At 37.6% G+C, this 22,636-nt stretch overlaps 1 pseudogene; it reads left to right on the top strand.

Moving 5' to 3' along the window:
• The first annotated feature begins 10,881 nt into the window (after positions 1-10,881).
• LOC124994573 (protein lin-28 homolog A-like) lies at positions 10,882-11,507 on the top strand (annotated as a pseudogene).
• The last annotated feature ends 11,129 nt before the right edge of the window (positions 11,508-22,636 follow it).

Here is a 22,636-nt window from a genome sequence, read left to right on the forward strand (position 1 = left end):
TCACAAATGCTTTCCAATCACTAGAAACCATGGCATTACCCATTCCCATCCCCTCTATCATATTAAGAGTGAAATTACTATTGATTCCACTTTCCAACACTTTCTTTCTTAATTCTTTAAATACAGCAAATGGCAATTGTTCATATTCTGGCTGATTAGCATAGTTTAATCTAATGGGGCAAACAGCCTAGGTCTGAGTTTCTCCCTCTGCAACTGCCTGCCTGAGACATTCAGATAAAGGAGACTGGACTGAGGGAGGAATAGGAGGAGGAGGACGACGAATGCAAGGAGAAGGCTGAGAAAAAACTTCCGTCTTAGAGACTACGGAGAAGTTTGTGGCTCTGTCAAGGCTATTTTTGAGATAGTATCTTGCCACAAATACCAAGCCTATAACACAGGTATAGGAGCCCTCAGCTCCTCGTGCAATTTTTTACCTATGTCTTCCGAAATTTGGGGTCTTAAGGACCCACTCTCCAGATACCATGGACAGCAATAATCTATTTCAGACAGCAAAGCAGCAAGATCAGCATTAGTTACAGAATGTTTAGCCTTATGAAGCAAATAAGAAAGTTCAGCCCAATGATGTTGTTGAGCATCAGACAGGGAATTCCCCATAGCTTATCAGTGGGACTGGTACCAGCCAAAGAATGACTCACATCAAAGCCTGTTCCAGGCAGTAAACTATCCCCTTCTCCATCAACACATTCAGAAGGATCCCATTTCGGGCACCAGCTGTAAAGGTTAATTGGGGCCCAGCTATAAAGGTTAAGGGGAGAGCAATAAAAGGGCAAGCACACAGGATGGCGAAGAGCAAAAAATGACTCTCATGGGAAAAGTCAGAAGAGCAAAAAATGACTCTCGTGGGAAATTCAGACCAGTTTATTATCTATTCCAGGGTCATATCAAGTTACCTAGTTTACACAGTACAGTTAGCTATGTGCATGTGTGGATCACATAATTTGCTTCTCAGAGTCCACTTGTACCAAAGGTTATTATAATAAAATAATGTCTCCAGGCCTCAAGGACAGAGGAGATGCAGAGCATTTCTAAGCCATTCAGAGTGCCTTTGGTCCTGAGGAGTTTGCTCAACATTTTTTTGACTGACCTGAAATCCCTACATATTCCTATCTATATGGCAACTTTCCAATGTCCTATACCTTTAGTCTTCTTTTTCCGGTTCAGGACAACCCACTACATTGTCAGAGACAATGGCAAAAGCAGATATCTGGCTCATTTGCACCTACTGGGATTTGGAATTTCCTCGCCCAAGCCTACCAAATGTTGATTTTGTTGGAGGACTCCACTGCAGACCTGCCAAACCTCTGCCTAAGGTAAACCTGTTCCCCTTTGGTTGTTTCTGTTGTCCTTGATTCTCTTCCTCGCTCAGAATGGCTCACTCAAGGTGACAGAATTACAGAATATGGAGCACAGAAACCTATCAATTGAAATTCTTGCATGTCTATACCATCACAGCTATGTGAATTCCATTTCTGTTACAGAAAAAAGGAACTTTTGAGGGACTTTTGAAGATAGGGACAGTTAAATGCAGATCTTCAATATTCAACACATAGGTGTTCCCCAAGAAAGTGCTGAATATGAAACAAAGTAGCACAGTTTCTACCCCAAACTCCTTTCATTCTTCATTGAAAGGTAGACTGTGAGCAAGAAAGAGAAATTGCATGGCAAATGTTATCGTAAGGGAAGCACAGGTATTTCTTGCCTGTCCCAAGAGCATAGGGGACCTCAAGAAAACTCCTTGAGGTAACATGGTCACCATACCAGAGTTGCCTGATAGAAATAGAAAAAAAAATGTATGTTGCACATATAAGGAGCACAAATTGTGCATTTTAAATGAGAACCTATTAATTTGTACCATTTGTATACATAAGCTGCCCTGAGTTTAAGATTATGAACAGATCTATAAACATATAGAATTTTATTTCTTGAAATGAACCAAAGAATTAATATATTTTAATGACTATCACACCTTTATGTCACAATTGGAAAGCAAGAATTTTTTACTACATCATTACTTGATATTTTAAAAGATCATTTTTCACTACCTCCTTTTTAATACCAATGAAAATATGGTCTTATTCAAATTTAATATTCAATAGGGTAACTCCTCATTCTACAAGCAGAGAAATGAACATTCTACATAGCTCAACCCTTGGGTAAAAATTTCTCCATTCACACTGAGGGATAATGACAGGGTCAATAGAAAAGATAAGAAAACAGGTAAAAGAGGACAAGAAAAAGAAGGATAGGCGATCCAAGATGGCGGCCTAGAGGGAGACTGCACCCCCAGTCGCTCCAGAACCCAGGAGTTAAGAAGGGGAGGCATTGAGAGACTCGGACTGAAGTGGAGCCACGGGTGAGTCTGCCCACTGGGTAAAGCTCGGCCCGGGTGGCAGGCCCAGATAGAGGTGGCTTATCGGAGCCGGGCAGGGCAGCTAGAGTCATCCACAGGCAGCCCTGCGCACTCCGGCGGTGGGCCCCGCCCACACAGCCAGCTTCTCCAGGTTCTCGGAATGGAACTGGCCCGCTAGTGAGAGCCTGTCTGAACAGAGCAGGCTCCGAGTCCCGGAGCTGCCGCAGCGCAGTGTACTCCTGCAAAGAACCAGCGGAGAGCCTCGATCTGCAAGCAGCCTCAGGGATCAGGGCAGGGCAGCCGGAGACCTCTTCAGGCGGCTCTGCCCACTCCGGCTGCGGGCTCTCTTCACGGGGCGATCCAAGATGGCGGCCTAGAGGGAGACTGCACCCCCGGTCGCTCCAGAACCCAGGAGCTAAGAGGGGGAGGCATAGAGAGACTCGGACTGAAATAGAGCCACGGGTGAGTCTGCCCACTGGGTAAAGCTCAGCCCGGGTGGCAGGCCCAGATAGAGGTGGCTTAGCGGAGCTGGGCAGGGCAGCTAGAGTCTTCCCAAGGTAGTCTTCCACACTCCGGCAGTGGGCTCTTCCCACACAGGCCAGCTGCACGGTGCAGGCCCACAGTGAGAGTATTTCCGCACAGAGCCAGTTCCAAAACGTGGAACCAGTAGGGGGCTAGGGGCAGTATTCTTCGAATGAGCTGCTTTATCAGATTCCTCCAAGACATCAGGCTACTGAAGGCTGGGAGGTGATACACTGGAAATCTACTGGGACACTATAAGCCAATAGTGGAAAACTGCAATATCTCAGGGTCCCACTGACAACTGACCATTATGAGAAAACAAGGGAAGAAAATGTCCCAAACAAACCTAGATACTACATCAATAAAACCCAATGACAGCAGAGCAGAAGAAATGTCAGAAAGGGAGTTCAGAATGTACGTAATTAAAACGATCAGGGAAGCTAATGAGGAGATGAAAGAGCAAATGCAGGCATTGAAGGAGGAGATGAAAGAGCAAATGCAGGCATTAAATGATCGCACCAATCAACAGTTAAAAGACCAAATACGGGAAGCAAGAGATCATTTCAATAAAGAGTTAGAGATACTGAAAAAAAACCAAACTGAAATCCTTGAAATGAAGGAAACAATAAACCAAGTTAAAAACTCCATAGAAAGCATAACCAATAGGATAGAACACCTGGAAGACAGAACCTCAGACATTGAAGACAAAATATTTAACCTTGAAAACAAAGTGGAACAAACAGAGAAGATGGTAAGAAATCATGAACAGAATCTCCAAGAACTATGGGATATCATGAAAAGGCCAAATTTGAGAATTATTGGGATTGAGGAAGGCTTAGAGAAACAAACCAAAGGAATGAACAATCTATTCAATGAAATAATAACAGAAAATTTCCCAAATCTGAAGAATGAAATGGAAAACCAAGTACAAGAGGCTTATAGAACTCCAAACATACAAAATTACAACAGACCCACACCAAGGCACATTATTATGAAAAACCTAACATACAAAATAAAGACAGAATTTTAAAGGCTGCGAGAGAAAAGAATCAAATTACATTCAGAGGGAAACCAATAAGAATATCAGCAGATTTTTCAATCCAGACCCTAAAAGCTAGAAGGGCCTGGAACAACATATACCAAGCCCTGAAAGAAAATGGATGCCAACCAAGAATCTTATACCCAGCAAAACTTACCTTCGAATTTGACGATGAAATAAGATCCTTCCATGATAAACAAAAGCTAAAGGAATTTACAAAAAGAAAGCCGGCATTACAGAACATTCTCAGCAAAATATTCCATGAGGAAGAGATGAAAAACAACGATGCAAATCAGCAACAGGAGGCGCTAGCCTAAAGGAATAGCCAAATAAAGGAGAAACCAAATCATGTCAAAAACAAATATGAGTCAATTGACTGGGAATACAAATCATATCACAATAATAACCCTGAAAGTTAATGACCTGAATTCATCAATCAAAAGACACAGACTGGCAGATTGGATTAAAAAGAAAAATCCAACAATATGCTGCCTGCAAGAGACTCATCTCATAGAAAGAGACACCCATAGACTAAAGGTGAAAGGATGGGGAAAAACATACCATGCACATGGACACAGCAAAAAAGCTGGAGTATCCATCCTCATCTCAGATAATGTGGACTTCAAACCAAAACTAATCAGAAGGGATAAAGAAGGACATTACATGCTGCTTAAGGGAAGCATAAATCAGCAAGACATAACAATCATAAATATCTATGCCCCGAACATTGGCTCATCCACATACGTCAAACAAATCCTTCTCAATTACAGAATTCAAATAGGCCACAACACAATAATACTAGGCGATTTTAACACACCTCTCTCACCACTGGATAGATCCTCCAAACAAAAATTGAATAAAGAAACTATAGATCTCAACAACACAATCAGCAATTTAGACTTAACGGACATATATAGAATATACCATCCAACAAAGAATGAATACACTTTCTTCTCAGCAGCACATGGATCCTTCTCTAAAATAGACCATATTTTATGCCACAAAGCTACTGTTAGTAAATACAAGAAGATAGAGATACTACCTTGTACTCTATCAGATCATAATGGATTGAAATTAGAAATAAATGACAGAATAAAAAACAGAAACTTCTCCAATACCTGGAGACTAAATAATACACTATTATATGATGAATGGATAACAGAAGACATCAGGAGGGAAATAAAAAAATTCTTAGAAGTAAACGAGAACAAAGACACATCATATCAAAAACTCTGGGACACTATGAAAGCAGTACTTAGAGGAAGATTTATTTCATGGGGTGCATTCAAAAAAAGAAGTAGAAATCAACAAATAAATGACATAACACTACAGCTCAAAGCACAAGAAAAAGAAGAGCAGACCAATACCAAAAGTAGTGGAAGACAGGAAATAGTTAAAATCAGAGCCGAAATCAACGAAATCGAAACAAAAGAAACAATCGGAAAAATTAACAAAATAAATAGTTGGTTCTTTGAAAAAATAAATAAAATAGATAAACCCTTAGCCACACTAACAAAGAGAAAGAGGGAGAAAACTCAAATTACTAAAATTCGGAATGAACAAGGAAACATCACAACAGACACGAGTGAAATACAAAACATAATTAGAAGCTATTTCGAAAATCTATACTCCAACAAAACAGAAAACCTCGAAGACATCAACAAATTTCTAGAGACATATGAACTACCTAAACTGAACGAGGAGGACATACACAACCTAAATAAACCAATTTCAAGCAATGAAATAGAAGAGGTCATCAAAAGCCTACCAACAAAGAAAAGTCCAGGACCAGATGGGTTCTCAGCCGAGTTCTACAAAACCTTTAAAGAAGAGCTCATTCCAATACTCCTCAAACTATTCCATGAAATAGAAGAGGAGGGAACCCTACCAAACTCGTTCTATGAAGCCAATATCACCCTGATACCTAAACCAGACAGAGACACATCGAGGAAAGAAAATTTCAGACCAATATCCTTAATGAACATCGATGCAAAAATTCTCAACAAAATTTTAGCAAATCGCATACAAAAACATATTTAAAAGATAGTGCACCATGATCAAGTGGGTTTCATCCCAGGGATGCAAGGTTGGTTCAACATCCGGAAATCAATAAATGTCATTCACCATATCAACAGACTTAAAGTTAAGAATCACATGATTATTTCAATAGATGCAGAAAAAGCATTTGATAAAATACAGCATCCCTTCATGCTCAAAACAGTAGAAAAAATTGGGGTAGTGGGAACATTCCTAAACATTATAAAGGCCATCTACGCTAAGCCCATGGATAATATCATTCTAAATGGTGAAAAACTGAAAGCATTCCCCCTAAAAACTGGAACAAGGCAGGGATGCCCTCTTTCACCGCTTCTATTCAACATCGTCCTTGAGACTCTAGCCAGAGCAATCAGACAAACCAAAGAAATTAAAGGGATACGAATAGGAAAAGAAGAACTCAAACTATCCCTGTTCGCTGATGACATGATTATATATTTAGAGGAACCTGGAAATTCCACCAGAAAACTTTTAGAACTCATAAGTGAATTCAGTAAATAGCAGGTTACAAGATCAATGCTCATAAATCCAATGCATTTTTATACATAAGTGATGAATTTTCAGAAAGAGAAATTAGGAAAACTACCCCATTCACAATAGCATCGAAAAAAATAAAATACTTGGGAATCAATCTCACAAAAGAGGTGAAAGACCTCTACAATGAGAACTACAGAACACTAAAGAAAGAAATTCAAGAAAACCTTAGAAGATGGAAAGATCTCCCATGTTCCTGGATAGGCAGAATTAATATCGTCAAAATGGCTATATTACCTAAAGTGCTATACAGATTCAATGCAATTCCAATTAAAATCCCAATGATGTACCTTGCAGAAATAGAGCAAGCAATTATGAAATTCATCTGGAAGAATAAAAAACCTAGAATAGCTAAAGCAATCCTCAGTAGCAAGAGCGAAGCAGGGGGTATTGCAATACCAGAACTTCAACTCTACTACAAAGCAATAGTAACAAAAACGGCATGGTATTGGTACCAAAATAGACAGGTAGATCAATGGTACAGAATAGAGGACATGGACACAAACCCAAATAAATACAATTTTCTCATACTAGACAAAGGTTCCAAAAATATGCAATGGAGAAAAGATAGCCTCTTCAACAAATGGTGCTGGGAAAACTGGAAAACTATATGCAATAGAATGAAATTAAACCCCTATCTCTCGCCCTACACAAAACTCAACTCAAAATGGATCAAGGACCTCGGAATCAGACCAGAGACCCTGCATCTTATAGAAGAAAAAGTAGGTCCAAATCTTCAACTTGTTGGCTTAGGATCAGACTTCCTTAACAGGACTCCCATAGCACAAGAAATAAAAGCAAGAATCAACAACTGGGATAGATTCAAACTTAAAAGCTTTCTCTCAGCAAAGGAAACTATCAGAAATGTGAAGAGAGAGCCTACAGAGTGGGAGAATATCTTTGCCAACCATACCTCAGATAGAGCGCTAATTTCCAGAATCTATAAAGAACTCAAAAAACTCTACACGAAGAATACAAATAATCCAATCAACAAGTGGGCTAAGGAAATGAACAGACACTTCACAGAAGAAGATGTACAAGTAGTCACCAGATATATGAAAAAATGTTCAACATTCCTAGTAATAAGGGAAATGCAAATCAAAACTACCCTAAGATTTCATCTCACCCCAATTAGAATGGCGATTATCAAGAATACAAGCAACAATAGGTGTTGGCGAGGATGTGGTGAAAAAGGAACACTCATACATTGCTGGTGGGGTTGCAAATTAGTGCAGCCACTCTGGAAAGCAGTGTGGAGATTCCTCAGAAAGCTTGGAATGGAAACACCATTTGACCCAGCTATCCCACTCCTTGGCCTATACCCAAAGGACTTAAAATCAGCATACTACAGAGATACAGCCACATCAATGTTCATTGCTGCTCAATTCACCATAGCCAGATTGTGGAACCAACCTAGATGCCCTTCAGTTGATGAATGGATAAAGAAACTGTGGCATATTTATACAATGGAATATTACTCCGCAATGAAGAATGATAAAATTATGGCATTTGTAGGCAAATGGTCGAAATTGGAGAATATCATGCTAAGTGAGATAAGCCAATCTCAAAAAACTAAAGGACGAATGATCTCGCTGATAAGCGGATGAGGACATATAATGGGGGGTGGGAGGGGCTAGCATTAGGTTTAGGGTTAGGTTTAGAGTTAGGCTAAGGAGAGCGGTAAGAATGAAGGAAAGAAGGACTGTGTAGAGGGAAAAGAGGGGTGGGAGGGGTGGGAGGGGTGGGAGGGGTGGGGGGGAGGGGAAAAATAAAATAAACATCATTACCCTATGTAAACGTAAAAAAATAAAAAAAATAAATAAATAAATAAATAAATAAAAAAAGAAAAAGAAGGATAGCAGACTAATCATGATAATTAAGAAGGATTGTTGTGGTAATGATGTTTCATAAACAAGATTCAAATTCACATCAGTTATCGTCAGACCAATATGAATTCTTATCACTCCAAAGTGCTTCTTTGCCACTCACCATTAGATTCTCAGCAATTTCTATATATTTAGAAGAATCATACATTTGGAAAATATTTAAAAAATCAGAAAAATGTACATTTTCTATTTTTTTGTCTATTTTAAAATAGCTGGAAGAAAGGGTTTGGAATGTTCCCAACACAAAGATTTGATAAATACTTTTGGACACACAGGTGCTATTTGCCTTGTTTTTATTATTAAATAGTATATACATGTATTAAAGTATGACACAATTTCCCAAAAGTTGTACAACTATTATGAGAAAATCAAAATTTTTCAAAGTATAATGAAAAAAAAAAGCACACTTCTATTTGCTTTACCAACTTTGTGTTAGGTTTATTTATAGCACTTATATATAAAGGTAACATCGGAAATATGGAGCATATTTCAGCATGGAGGAATGATGTAAAACTTGTACTTTTTTCATGTATACTACTACAATCATTGTAAAAAATGCTCAACTACATTGTCAGTCATTATGCAAATATATTTGGAAAATGAGGGGCATATGGTAAATATGATGGTTATTTTCTTGGAGGATGAAAATGCATATGTAATACAATTGTAGTTCTCAAAGTATGTCTTATATATGTACTTAGTTATATGACAAGAAAACAAAACAGAGCAAAACTATACATATTTATGTGTATTCATTATTTAAGGATGGGACCCAAGTCCTCATACATAATAAGAAAATGCTGGGACAATGAACTGTATTTTCAGCCCTTAACACACAAAAAATAAAATAAAATAAATTTAAATTTTAAACAACAAGGATATTATTAGTAAGTTAATTTCCTTTTCTATATTATTTCAATATTTTATAAGGAACTTTTAAATTTTAATTTTAAAGGATGTTGCAGAATGAGAAGGGCCAGCCTTTTCAGAGATTAATCTGTAATACTAGAATATGTCAGTTACTCATATAACTATGCAAAAAAATAAAAAATACACTTAAAAATTACATTTATTTTTTTATGAATGAATACATAAAAAAGAAAAAAGGAGTATTTCCCAGAACAGGGATGAAGAAGTATTTATGTCAAGCATCAGTGAGGTTAAAGAGTGAATGCCATTGCCTATAGTACTAAAAGTCACCTGAACACATAGAATATCTGGATATGTCATGTGAGTCACAGGCACAATGCATTCTTCATGAAGCAGATGTCATTAAGTTAAAATTATAATTTTGAACAATGCTATAGGCAACCGGGGACCTGTAAGTCAAATATGAAGTTATTTCATCTTGTTCTTTGAAACGTTTTTTCAAACAAAGTTTAACCAATGGCTAGCAAGTGAAATATACTACTTGATTTGGGAGAGTGTGGACATTATTTCATAGATGAAAACAGAAAACAATAAGCTGAAAACAGAAACAATAAGAAAAATAAGGAAATTATTTTGACAGGATTTCTAATAAAGGTTTGAATCTCCATTTCATTTTTGAATAAGGGATTTTATTGAACAAGGGAGATGTATTCTTGTATGGAACATATAAGGCAAAGAATCAGAAACCACCTGTTAGGATAATTCTAAGACAATTTCAGGAAGCACTTTTTTTTTTTTTTTTTCAGGAACTTTCTAAAGATTGAGGTGACTAACTTAATAGTGTGACCAAATCTGTGCTGGAGAAAGGCCTGGTGGTGCTCTCTCCCACTGGTTTGAAAGTTTTTCCTGCCCAACACATTGTGATGATAATAAGAATCTTTCACAGTCAGTGAAATACAGCACATTATACAGGAACATCAGTTTTACAGTGTGATTGCTTGCTAGGAGTATCTTTTTGCTAGGAGTATCAGATGAGAATTCAACTCTCCTTTCAAGGCCGGGAAGTCAAGTCAGGAGTCAGACTTCACCTTTAATATCTTTAAATTTGGGTAAATTCCTCTCTTCTTGCAGTCCCCAAGATATTTTAAGGTTCCTGGAACTGATGAGAAATTCCTTATCAATGCAGACAGGAGGGAATCATGTAATTCATAGCTATTTTGTCATACAACAATTTCTTGTGTTTTTTAACAAAATCAAATACATTAAGTAAAAGTCCCATGTCAAAATTATATAAATGCACAATTCCATTCTTTAGTGTTCTAGTAGTTAATTTTAGTTTGAAATTGGCTAGATAGCTAATTAATATATACAACATAATAGTATATATCAAGTTTTAATATTAAGGTAAAGATTTTCAAAAACTGTTTTAGGGAAGATATGCTTTCACATCAACAAAACTAGATATCATCTCAAGTTATTTCCTTATTTACCCTAAGTTACTGGTTAATACCAGTTATATAATTATAAAAATATAATTTTATTCCTGTGAACTTCTCTGCAGCCACCCGACTAGGGACCTGGAGCCAAGGGTTCAGCAGATGACCATGTGTTTGGTGTCCAACCAGCAGTTTGCAGGTAGCTGCACCAAAGCAGCAGATAAGGTGCCTGAGGAGGCGCCGGCGGAAGCAGCCCGGGCAGCAGAGAAGCAGCAGCTGCTGCTGCAGGGTGCAGGCATCCATAAGTGGGTCAATGTGCGCATGTGGTTCGGCTTCCAGTCCACCGACCACCCGCTACTGGGTCGCGTTCAACTCCCCAGTGGATGTCTTTGTGCACCAGAGTAAGCTGCTTATGGAGGGCTCCAGAGTTTGAAGGAGGATGAGGCAAGACTACCTTTAAGAAGTCTGCCAAGGGCCTGGAATCCATCCGTGTCACTGAGTGGTGGTGTGTTCTGTATTGGGAGTGAGAGGCGGTCAAAGGGGAAGAACACGCAGAAGCGCAGATCCAAAGGAGACAGGTGCTACAACTGTGGTGGTCTAGACCATCATGCCAAGGAATGCAGGCCGCCGCCCCAGCCCAAGAAGTGCCACTTCTAAAAAGCATCAACCATATGGTAGCTTCATGTCCACTGAAGGCCCAACAGGTGCCCAGCTTCCAGGGAAAGTCATCCTATTTCCAGGAGGAAGAAGAAGAGATCCACAGCTCTGTCCTGCTCCCAGAGGCTCAGAATTGAGCCACACCAGGTGGAGGCTATTCTTTTGCTCTCAGGAGTTCAAGGAACAGGCATCAATTGCAGAGTGGAGAAGGTTGGATAAGGGTGGGTTGGGGTAGCTGGCAGTGCCAAGTTTCTCAGTCCAGAGTTCCCAGCATCATCCCATCTTCCCTTTCAGTGGGGGGAAGGAGTGAGACAAAGGAACTCCAACCATGCTCTATCCAAATGCAAGTAAGGACCTGGGGACAAAGCCAACTTAAAATCTGAGTCTTCGCCCCAAACCTATAACTTTTGAAAGTGGCCTGGATAAGAAGGTTGTTTTCCTTTTAAAGAAGGAAATGTAATATTATTTCTCTTGCCAGAGCATGAAACAGTTAAGCAGGAGGTCAGATGAATGTACCCAACCCACAAACTACCACATTCTGTGGGAGAGAATCTCAGGAGCAAAGTAGTAGAGCATTTGGTAAAGAGTTGCACTGTGCTCCCAGATAGCAATGATCCTAGTCCCTACAAAGTACTACAAAGGTATGTGGGGTTAAGCAAGTTATTTAAATTCTCCGTGCCTGTTTGCTCACCAGTGGAATAGACATCAATATGATGGCATAATCTATGACACAGAATTGTGAAGAATGTGTTTGTTAACTTGCTTTACCACTAAAAACAATTGCTGTGCACAGTAAAATCAAATTTGCACTAATGATTAAATGACTAGAAATTTCCACCATAAGTTCATACAGCTACAAAATATATTTTAAATGGCACATGGTTTAAATGTTGATAATAAAAATACAGCATATTCTTTCAAATATGAGGGGTTATGTTTATAGTATAAAATAAGGAATGACAATTATAGTCTCTAGGCAAAACTCAGAAATTCATCAAATCCAAGAAGGATCCAAACACAGCCACATCACAAGTTGAAAGATCAAACAGAAGGTTGTGAAAAAGCAAGATAATAACGACAGCAGTTGAACACATCATAAATGCAGTTTTAATTGACAGAATTCTCAGCAGAATATTATGAGGAAAAAGACTACAAGCTCACTGTAAATCTATACGTTTTAGGTATTTCCATTACTCTCCATCCAAAAAAAAAATCTGTAATATTCTTCAGTGCATATTAACTTCCTCCAAGATGTACTATTAACAGATTATTTTAAAGTATCTATTAAAGCAAGTGAACTGAAATAATACAAAGCATGCCTTCTGATCACCATAAAATAAAATTAACAATCATCATGAAATTTGAAAAATTCAAAATCACATGGAAAGTCAACAAAACACGTCTGAATTACAAACGGGTAAAAGTTAAAATCAAAAGGATGATTACAAAATAATTAAATATGTAATTAAATATCATTAAAATAATTTTACAATTTTAGAGCCTACTTCGACTAATAGGAACCCAGTATTTAGAGGGAAGTCTATCCCTTTAAATGTCCACATTAAAAGGTATGCCCCTTCTTCAAGGGGAATTTACACCTTAAAAAGCATACATTTAAAAGGAAGAAAGGTCAAACTCTCCTTGTTTGAATTGGACAAGTCACTCCGTTCTGTGATCTTGGACACCAGATCTATTTTTAAAAGACTAGATATGTGTCACTTAAGTCCCTTCTTTGCCAAAACATAGGTTGCTTCACCAAGTAATCCAAGTTTCAGACAATGCACAGCCACAAGCCCTGTGGTCTCATGCAGCACTCCAGTGCAGAGGGAGAGAGGCTGTTGGTCCAACCCCATGAACCTTGATATACCCACTGACCTCCTATCAGTCCCTTCAAGGTTTGGAATGTGCATAACCTTTTTAAATTATCTATTTCATCAAACTTTAATGTTGTGTTTTCCTCTTATAGCTCATGTGCTTTTCTTTCCAATTTGTGTTGATGTTTTGGGAAAATGCATCTTGCCCTTTTGAATTTCCCCCAAATGCCAAATAAAAAAGAATGGTGTATCATATAATTAACAATCTCAAAAAGAAACAAAAAAGGAAAAACAAATGAAGGGTTATATTGTATCAAAGTAGAAAAAATTTTAAAAAAAGAAAGATTTGAAATCAATAATGTAATTCCATATTTAATAATAAATTCAAGTCTAGCAGGAAGAAGTAATAATTAACAAGACAATTGAAATAGAGACAAATGATCATGTAAACCAATAAACCAAAAAAAAAAAAAAGAATTCTTTGAAATATAATCAAAATTAACAGAAATTTAGAGAGAATGATCCCAAAAAGAAAGATTCACATTAACAAAGGCACATTTGATTGTGGAGGTATTACTGCCAAATAAATAGAAATAAAAATGATTAGTATAAAATACTATGAGCAATTTTATTCCAAACAATAGACGATAAGATTAAATGGACAAATCTTAGGAAAAACATATTCTGTGATATATACTAAGAATAAGCAGAAAACCAAACAGACCTATACAAAAAGTGATTGGATTAGTAATGAATAATGACAAAGAAAGAAATCCCAGGCTAAGAACACAGAAAACTTACCAAGAACACAGGAAACATCCCAGGAAGGCATTATGTTTACCATCCAAAAAAATGAGTTATAGTTAATTATCAATAGATTAAAGGACAAAAGCCAAGTTATCCTCTCAATAAATGCAGACAAAAATACTCAATAAATAACAAGTAGACTATTTTCTCAAGTTGATAAAGGGCATCTATTAAAATCCTAAAGTTTGTGCCATAATTAATGGGGACAGATTAAATGCCTTCTTTCAAATATTAGGAACAAAATGAAGAGAACCCTTTTTCACTTTATTTCATATGTTATTAGAGGTTTAGAAAAGAAAACTTGACAAAAGTGACATGGGGCAAAGGACAGAGAGCATATATAATGAATGATTGGGTCAGGAAGAATGGGGCTAATTCAAAAGGAAATAGAATGCTAATATATCCAGAATAATTCCCCCTCCTCACAACCAGTTACCAAGCTTACCTGGTTGTTAATGAGTATCCCCTGGGTAGCTCCTTTCCTTCCTCTGGTGATTCCCACCTTTTGGTCACCACTCAGGCAAGATAAAAGGAGAGGGTATGAGAAGAACACCACCACTTCTTCAGTCACCAGCTCTGGACTCTTTCTCTCCAGAGGACTCTCTCTCTTCCTTGATCTCTCTATTCTGTCCTTTAAATAAAATGTATTTTCTTACCTCAGCTTTTCCTGGGTCCTTAATCTTCAACACCAAGTAGCAAGAACTCAATCCTGACTTTCGAGACCAGTTCCAGATGAGGGTTTATCTGAGACCCTCACCAAGGTAATCAGCTCTGTACCCCACATCTTTCTAAGGTGTGTCTTTCTGCCTCTTTCTTTCTTCCTGGAGGACATAATTATCTCAATTAACTTCAATGACTGGTTATCTTGTCTGCATTCTACTGCCTACTTTCTTAACAAGATCCTTCCTAAATACTACAGCACACGATGAAAAATGAAATGATCTCATGTATACAAGTCTTCTTTACCTCAAGAATCTTTATTGGAGGATTTCAGGACTCTCACATTCTTTAAATATCTAAACTTACTGTAATCTGAGTCAAAAGTGCACTCTGACCTGACAAAACATGTTCTGCAATTTCCTAGACTAATTATGGCTATGTCATTGTTTTAGAACTTCTGTTTTTAAAATTGTGTATGTTGGAATTCATGGTTTCATAATGAATCCACATTTGATCTTGCACACCTAAATTAATATGCTTTTCTGATCAGACTTATTTTATCTAACCATAGAGGTTTTTACACTCTGTCTTGGTTTAGAGGCCAATTTTTCAAGGGTTGGCTCTAAAATACACTACAAATCTCCTTTCAAAAATGCTAAGAGGGACATAGAAATGGTGATGTTGGAAACAAATCTGATAGCCATCAAGGACAAGTGGTCACCTGAACCTTTGATTTCGGTGCCCAGCATGGTTGTCAGACTTTATAACTAACATTTTGAACTGTACAGTCCTGCCCTGTATTTAAGTCGTAATGTGAAATTCTTATAGGCTCTATTCTAACAAGTTAAATTGAATAGAGGCTTTCATAAGCATCTGTAGCACTTTCTCATGCTTGTGGAGATCTACCTACAAAAAGCTAAAATATATTTTTTTCCTATCTGTTTTATGTATGTGCGCACACCTGTGGATTGTATTGTTGTGTCTACATATATGCATTTGTCCATATATTGTGTACATGGAATCAAAATTGGCATATAGATTATGAGTGCTCATAAATCAAAATTTAAGTGAGAAATGCATCCAAATACCTTTTAGTTCACATGACTTTAAAAAAAAATTGTTCAATTTAAATTAGGTAAACAGATGAAAGTAAAGATGGCTTTAAAATTACTAACTCACAAGTATATCTAGGTGGTCAGACAATTGATAGAGTTTGGTTTCTATGAAATGTCAATATGTTTTTACTCTTATTAATTTCTTTATATATTTCTTGTAAATTTTATAACTATTGTCTGTTAGTGCCTTACAGAAGTACAATTTCTAGTAGAAAAACCTAAGTTAATTTGAAATAATAGGCCATCACCTATAAGAAACACAAGGTGGAAGGCTGACTTCCAGTACTAATATTGACCACAATTAAATAGAAGACATAAATAACTGTTAAGTTATAAATATTAAAGTTAAAATCCAGTATTCCTACTTTAATACTGGTGAAACTGTCCTGCTACATGATTAAGTTCAAATCTTTTAGATTAAAGTTAAGGAAGTAAAAAGGCCAAGAATAAAACATATTTGACTTTTGTCCCCTGCAGTCACTTTGAACCTAGGGAAAAAAGTGACTTCTCTGAAGGCTTTTTGACTCTGGGCCACTTGACTAACTGACCTGGGGGATCAATGAGACCTTGGAGAACAGAAAACTGACCAGTGCACATGCTGTAAGAGGAGGGTCATTGAAGAGATAAGTATCCCTTATTCTTCTAAGGGAAGCCACATGGCCAACAAGACCCTCTCCTGTCCAGGAAGATAGCAAAAGAGAAGAAGGAAGTTCTCAATTTCCCAAGACTGACCCCAGAGGTACTTAGATGACTCTTAACAGGAGATAGGAATGGTCAATTTTCCCAGTTTTGTCTGAAACACATAGCAAAACAAGTTATAACCAAACAAAGCCATACCTGGACAATTAAAAGAAAAGGCCAAAGTTTTTATTGTAACTTAAGGTGTACACTTGTGTCAGCCCCACCAAGAATATGTAAGACTAGAGACTACAATAAAGGAATTCTTAGACAGGAGTGCCTAACAACTATCAAAAGAGACTATCAGCATCAGAGACCTTTTAGTTAACTCAAGGCCTACATGTCTTTCTAACCTCTTACGTAGGTAAGTTTAATCTCTATTTGCTGGTTTGATTATCCAGCCCTGAGTGATAGAAATAAAAGGATCTCTACTAAACACAGAGACTATGCCAATAAAAAAGCATTTTACAAAAACCAGATTACATTAGATATCTTAAATACATCTTAGGAGGGCAACTGAGATATTATAAAAACTAAGTGTTGTGTTCACAGTCCTGATAACTCTGGCAATGTGACTAATACACTTAAAGATTTATATTCCCAAATAGAGGCCATGACCTCACCAGTCTTATCATGGTAACAACTTCTTAGCTCCTGCACCCCTTGGTAAGAAATTACTGGTTTCTGCCATCATCATGTTAAGTCATTGACATGATCCACATGTTGTGACTTTTTTGTGTTAATCTCATTCCAGGACTCATGTATTGTTTCTTCCATAGAAACACCCACCTCTCAGATGACTTTACACCCTATTCTTTCTGAACCAGACTTTTACCATCGAGCCCCTCAACCAGCAAGAATCATTCCTAAAAGGGAAACCTGAACTGCTTGCCTGTAGTCCCCAACCATCTTCCTGAAGCAACATAAACGGTCATCATCCATTTCACCTTACAGTAGAAAGGGTGCCCTTAATCAGAGGGGGGAATTAAATGGGACAAATGACAGCATAGATAATAAATGACTGGTTCAGGAAGATGGGGGCTAGATCAAAAGTAAATAAAATGCTAATATCCCCAAAACAGTGACCTCTTATCACAAAATCAAATATAACCAAAAGCCTTCAATGTCTTCTCTAGCTGCTCTCAGAGCCTGGAGACCCTGCTGAGGTGGCTATAACTTTACAAGTTTAGATACACTGAATTTTTATTTAACCTGAGACATGGGTTGAGATACAAGAGCAGAAACAGTCATATTTAAATTAGAAAGATTATGAGCTAATTCTCTTTCCTCTTCAAGTTCCCCCTTATAGTCCTCTTTAAAATTCTCTTCAAGATCCCTTCTCTCTTCATCCAGGATGCTTCTGTCCAAATCAATTTCCTCCATCCCCTTCTTCTCCTTCCTGCCTGTTCTCTGAAGACAAAGGATCTGGCAAAAGAGTGGGAGGTCTAGGCAGCTGAAATTCTTTTTGTTAACCTTTTATAACCATTAACTGCATTCTTAAAGCAAGAAATCAGATTAGCAGCTGACAATTTTACACTGTTCTGAGATGGATAAGGACAATCTTGTAGTAAGGGCCACAAAGTAAAAATTTCTATGGGAAACTCATATGAAGCTTCAGTCCCATACCTGACACACAGCTCTTTACCAAGTCTCTCCCAGATTTTTAAATCGTGGTTCCCTCTGGAAACCATGGGCAGGTTTCAACAACAAATTTTACAGACTGTGCCAGCTGCACCTTCCTTATAGTACTCATTCGCAATTTTAGCAGTTTTAAGCCTTGTGACATGAAGCTCCCTTTCTTTTGAGTTAGAATGTCCCATTATTCTACATGAGCTATATAAAAACTCACTACTCCCCTTCCTTTAACCTATGCTTATCTCTTTTTGAGGTGTCCTACTCACCTTAAAATTGTGAGTTCCCAGAGTGTTCAGGTCCCTGTTGGAGGCAACAATCGCCATGGCCAGAGGATTGGAAATAAGTCAAATAAACACATAATATAGACAAACGGGGACTTGGTGGACCAACCAAACTCCTGGTGGGAGAGGTATGGGTCACAGGAAGGATCTGCACATTTATTATATAGGTTTAAGCATCAAAAGGATTTCTTCAGTATAAACAAAAATGAACTTGTGAACAGGAATAGCACAATTAAAGTTTATCAGCTTGCACCCATATCTCCTCTACCTCTGAACAGCTGGTATTTGAACTCAAGGCCTTAAACCAATAAATTCTGTCAGCTGCACAGAACCCCCTTTGAACAAGGCATCAGGGACTCAGCAGTCTCAATGCATGATTCCACCAGGGGTTCTCAGAAGGGCATTGAGATGGTAAAAAACACGTAATTTGTGTTTGGCTTATTTTGCTTAGCATGATAATCTCTAAATCAGGAGTGAAGGGACAGGAAGGGGTATGGGGGTAGGAATGATAGTAGAGTGAAACAGACATTATACTTCATGTACATATATGACTGCATGACTGATGTGATCCCACAATATGTATAATCAGAAAAATGAGAGATTACACTCCATTTAAGTATAATCCAGCAAAATGTATAAATGTATTCTACTATCATGTACAACTAATTAGAACAAATAAAAACAATTAGAAAAACAATAAACATGTAATTCATTCACTGCTCCAGACACAGTTATATTTTAAACTTTTTGCAATGAACAGATTCAAATGCAACAATTTCACTTAAAATCAAAAGGAATAAAATACCAAGATGTAATTCAGCAAAAGAAGTGTAATACTTACATTCTGAACAAAACAATAGATTGTGCAATTTTAGAAAGATCTAAATAAATGGAAACATATTTCATGTTCATGGACAGAACTGGTTAATTTTGTGGGACCAGCCATACCATCCAAATTGATAAACAACCCTTATCAAAATACCAGGAGAATATTGGCACAAATTGACAACTGATCCTAAATTTTAAAACAGTCATGACAAAGAACAAAGATGGAAGACTGACAGTTTCATGTTTCAGAGTGAATTACACAGCTACACAAATCAAGAGAGTACAATGTAAGAAAAAAGGAGAAGTACAAATGTTGCAATAAATTCTGAAAACTGAAAACAACACGAATTTTGATTACTTGAGTTTTTGCAAGATCAACAAAAGAAATAATAGGAAAAAGACAGTCTTTTTTTTTATTGTAAACAAATGGGATACATGATGTTTCTCTGTTTGTACATAGCGTAAAGGCATACCATTTGTGTAATCATAAATTTACATAGGGTAATGTTGTTTGATTCATTCTGTTATTTTTTTCCCTTCCCCCCCACCCCTCCCACTCCTCTTTTCCCTCTATACAGTCCTTCCTTCCTCCATTCTTGCCCCCCTCCCTAACCCTAAACAGCCACATCAATGTTCATAGCTGCTCAGTTCACAATAGCCAGATTGTGGAACCAACCTAGATGTCCTTCAATTGATGAATGGATAAAGAAAATGTGGTATATATATATATACAATGGAATATTATTCAGCCATAAAGAATGATAAAATTATGGCATTTGCAGGCAAATGGATGAAACTGGAGAATATCATGCTAAGTGAGATAAGCCAATCTCAAAAAAACCAATGGACGAATGATATCACTAATAAGTGGATGATGACACATAATGGGGGGTGGGAGGGGTTAGTGTTAGGGTTAGAGTTAGGACAGTCTTATTAGGCAATAAATGTGCCTGAGAAAGCTGATGATGCACATGCAAAAAAATAAAAAATAAAATGATTCCCACAACCAATACCATGTATAAATATTAATAAAAATAGTTGTGAAATTTACATTAGAGGCCTACAGCATACAAGCTGAAAAAATGTATACATATTTATGACTTTGAAAATAATAACAGTTTCTTAGGTGTGGTAAAATGCACAAAAAAAATAGAATGAAAAAATTGGACTTCATTGAACAAAAATTTTCTATATAAAAGGACAATATCAATAAAATGAAGAGAAAAATAACAAATATTTGCAAATCATACATCTGATAATGGATTTACATCAAGAATACATAAAGAGGAGACATTCCTGCACAGAGCAAAGGTCCCAGGACCAGTGGCAGGATGGGAACCCAGGCAGCTTCTCGGAGGAGGAGCCACCAGTGAGTCCCTTCAGCATACAGTGATGGTCCCAGGACCGGTGGGAGGATTGGCACACAGGCAACTTCTCAGAAGAGGGGCCACCCTGCGAGACCTTTGCCACGGAGCAAAGGTCCCAGGACAGGGCAGTAGTTCTGGACTCCAGGAAACGTCACAGAGGAGGAATGCCCAGAGAGAGACTCATTCGCAGGGTGAGGCTCCCTTGCCCAGGAGGTAGGTCCAGACCCCTGGGAACATCACAGAGGAGGGCTGCCCATACCAGGTGGTAGTTCTGGATGGAAGGAAACTTCTCAGAGGAGACCTGCCCAGCGAGACTTCCCTACCTCGTGAGTCTTTCCCACCAGGCAAGGCTTTCCCACTGGGGCGGTAGAACCAGAGACACAGGCCCAAACCAGCCATGCTCCAGCACACAGTCTAGTCCCCCTATTGAGTGACCATCAGTCAACAAGTGGAAGTGCCTCTGCCCACTAGCAGGGAATGTACCCCACCTGAAGGCCACCACCCCTAGAGGGGCAGCTCCTTGTGGATCACTAAATTATCCATTTCCTCCAAGACTTAGGCTACTGAAGGTTAGGAGGTGAGTTATTGGAAATCTACGGGGACACTATAAGTCAATAGAGGAAATCTGCAATATCTCAGAGTTTCACTACTAGAGGGGTAGATACCTGAGCAATATGAGAAAACAAGGGAAGAAAATGTCCCAAACAAACCTAGATACTACATCAATAAAATCCAATGACAGCATGGCAGAAGAAATGTCAGAAAGGGAGTTAAGAATGTAAATAATTAAAATGATCAGAGAAGCAAACAATGAGATGAAAGACAAAATGCAGGCTTTGAATGATTGCACCACTCAAGAGTTAAAAGAATGAATGCAGGAAGCAAAAGATCATTTCAATAAAGAGTTCAAGATACTGGAAAAAAACAAACAAACAGAAATCCTTGAAATGAAGGAAACAATAAACCAAATTAAAAACTCCATAGAAAGCATAACCAATAGGATAGAACACCTGGAAGATAGAACCTCAGATATTGAAGAAAAAATATTTAATCTTGAAAACAAAGTTGAATAAACAGAAAAGATGGTAAGAAATCAGGAACAGAATCTACAAGAATTATGGGATATCATGAAAAGACCAAATTTAAGAATTATTGGGATTGAGGAAGGCTCAGAGATACAAACCAAAGGAATGAACAATCTATTCAATGAAATATCAGAAAATTTCCCAAACCTGAAGAATGAAATGGAAAATCATGTACAAGAGGATTATAGGACTCTAAATATACAAAATTACAACAGACTCACACCAAGGCACATTATAATGAAAATACCTAACATACAAAATAAAGAAATAATATTAAAGGCTGTGAGAGAAAAAATTAAATTACATTCAGGGGGAAACCAATACGGATATCAATAGATTTTTCAATCCAGACCCTAAAAGTTACAAGGGCCTGGAACAACATTTACCAAGCTCTGAAAGAAAATGGATGCCAACCAAGAATCTTATACCCAGCAAAATGTACTTTTGGATTTGACGACAAAATAAAATTCTTCCATGATAAACAAAAGCTAAAAGAATTTAGAAAAAGAAAGCTGGCACTATAGAACATTCTCAGCAAACTGTTCCATGAGGAAGAGATGATAAACAACTATGTAAATCAGCAAAGGGAGGAACTACCCTAAAGGAATAGCCAAATAAAGGAGAAACCAAGTCATGTCAAAAAAACAAAAATGAGTCAAATGACCAGGAGTACAAATCACATCTCAATAATAACCCTGAATATTAATGGCCTGAACTCATCAATCAAAAGACATAGACTAGCAGATTGGATTAAAAAGAAAGATCCAACAATATGCTGCCTGCAAGAGACTCATCTCATAGAAAGAGATACCCACAGACTAAAGGTGAAAGGATGGGAAAATACATACCATGCACATGGACTCAGCAAAAAAGCTGAAGTATCCATCCTCATATCAGATAATGTAGACTTCAAACCAAAGTTAGTCAGAAGGGATACAGAAGGACATTTCATACTGCTTAAGGGAACCATAAATCAGCAAGACATAAGAATCATAA

The sequence above is a fragment of the Sciurus carolinensis genome, chromosome 10, assembly GCF_902686445.1.
Source record: "Sciurus carolinensis chromosome 10, mSciCar1.2, whole genome shotgun sequence".
In the NCBI taxonomy this organism is placed as follows: domain Eukaryota; kingdom Metazoa; phylum Chordata; class Mammalia; order Rodentia; family Sciuridae; genus Sciurus; species Sciurus carolinensis.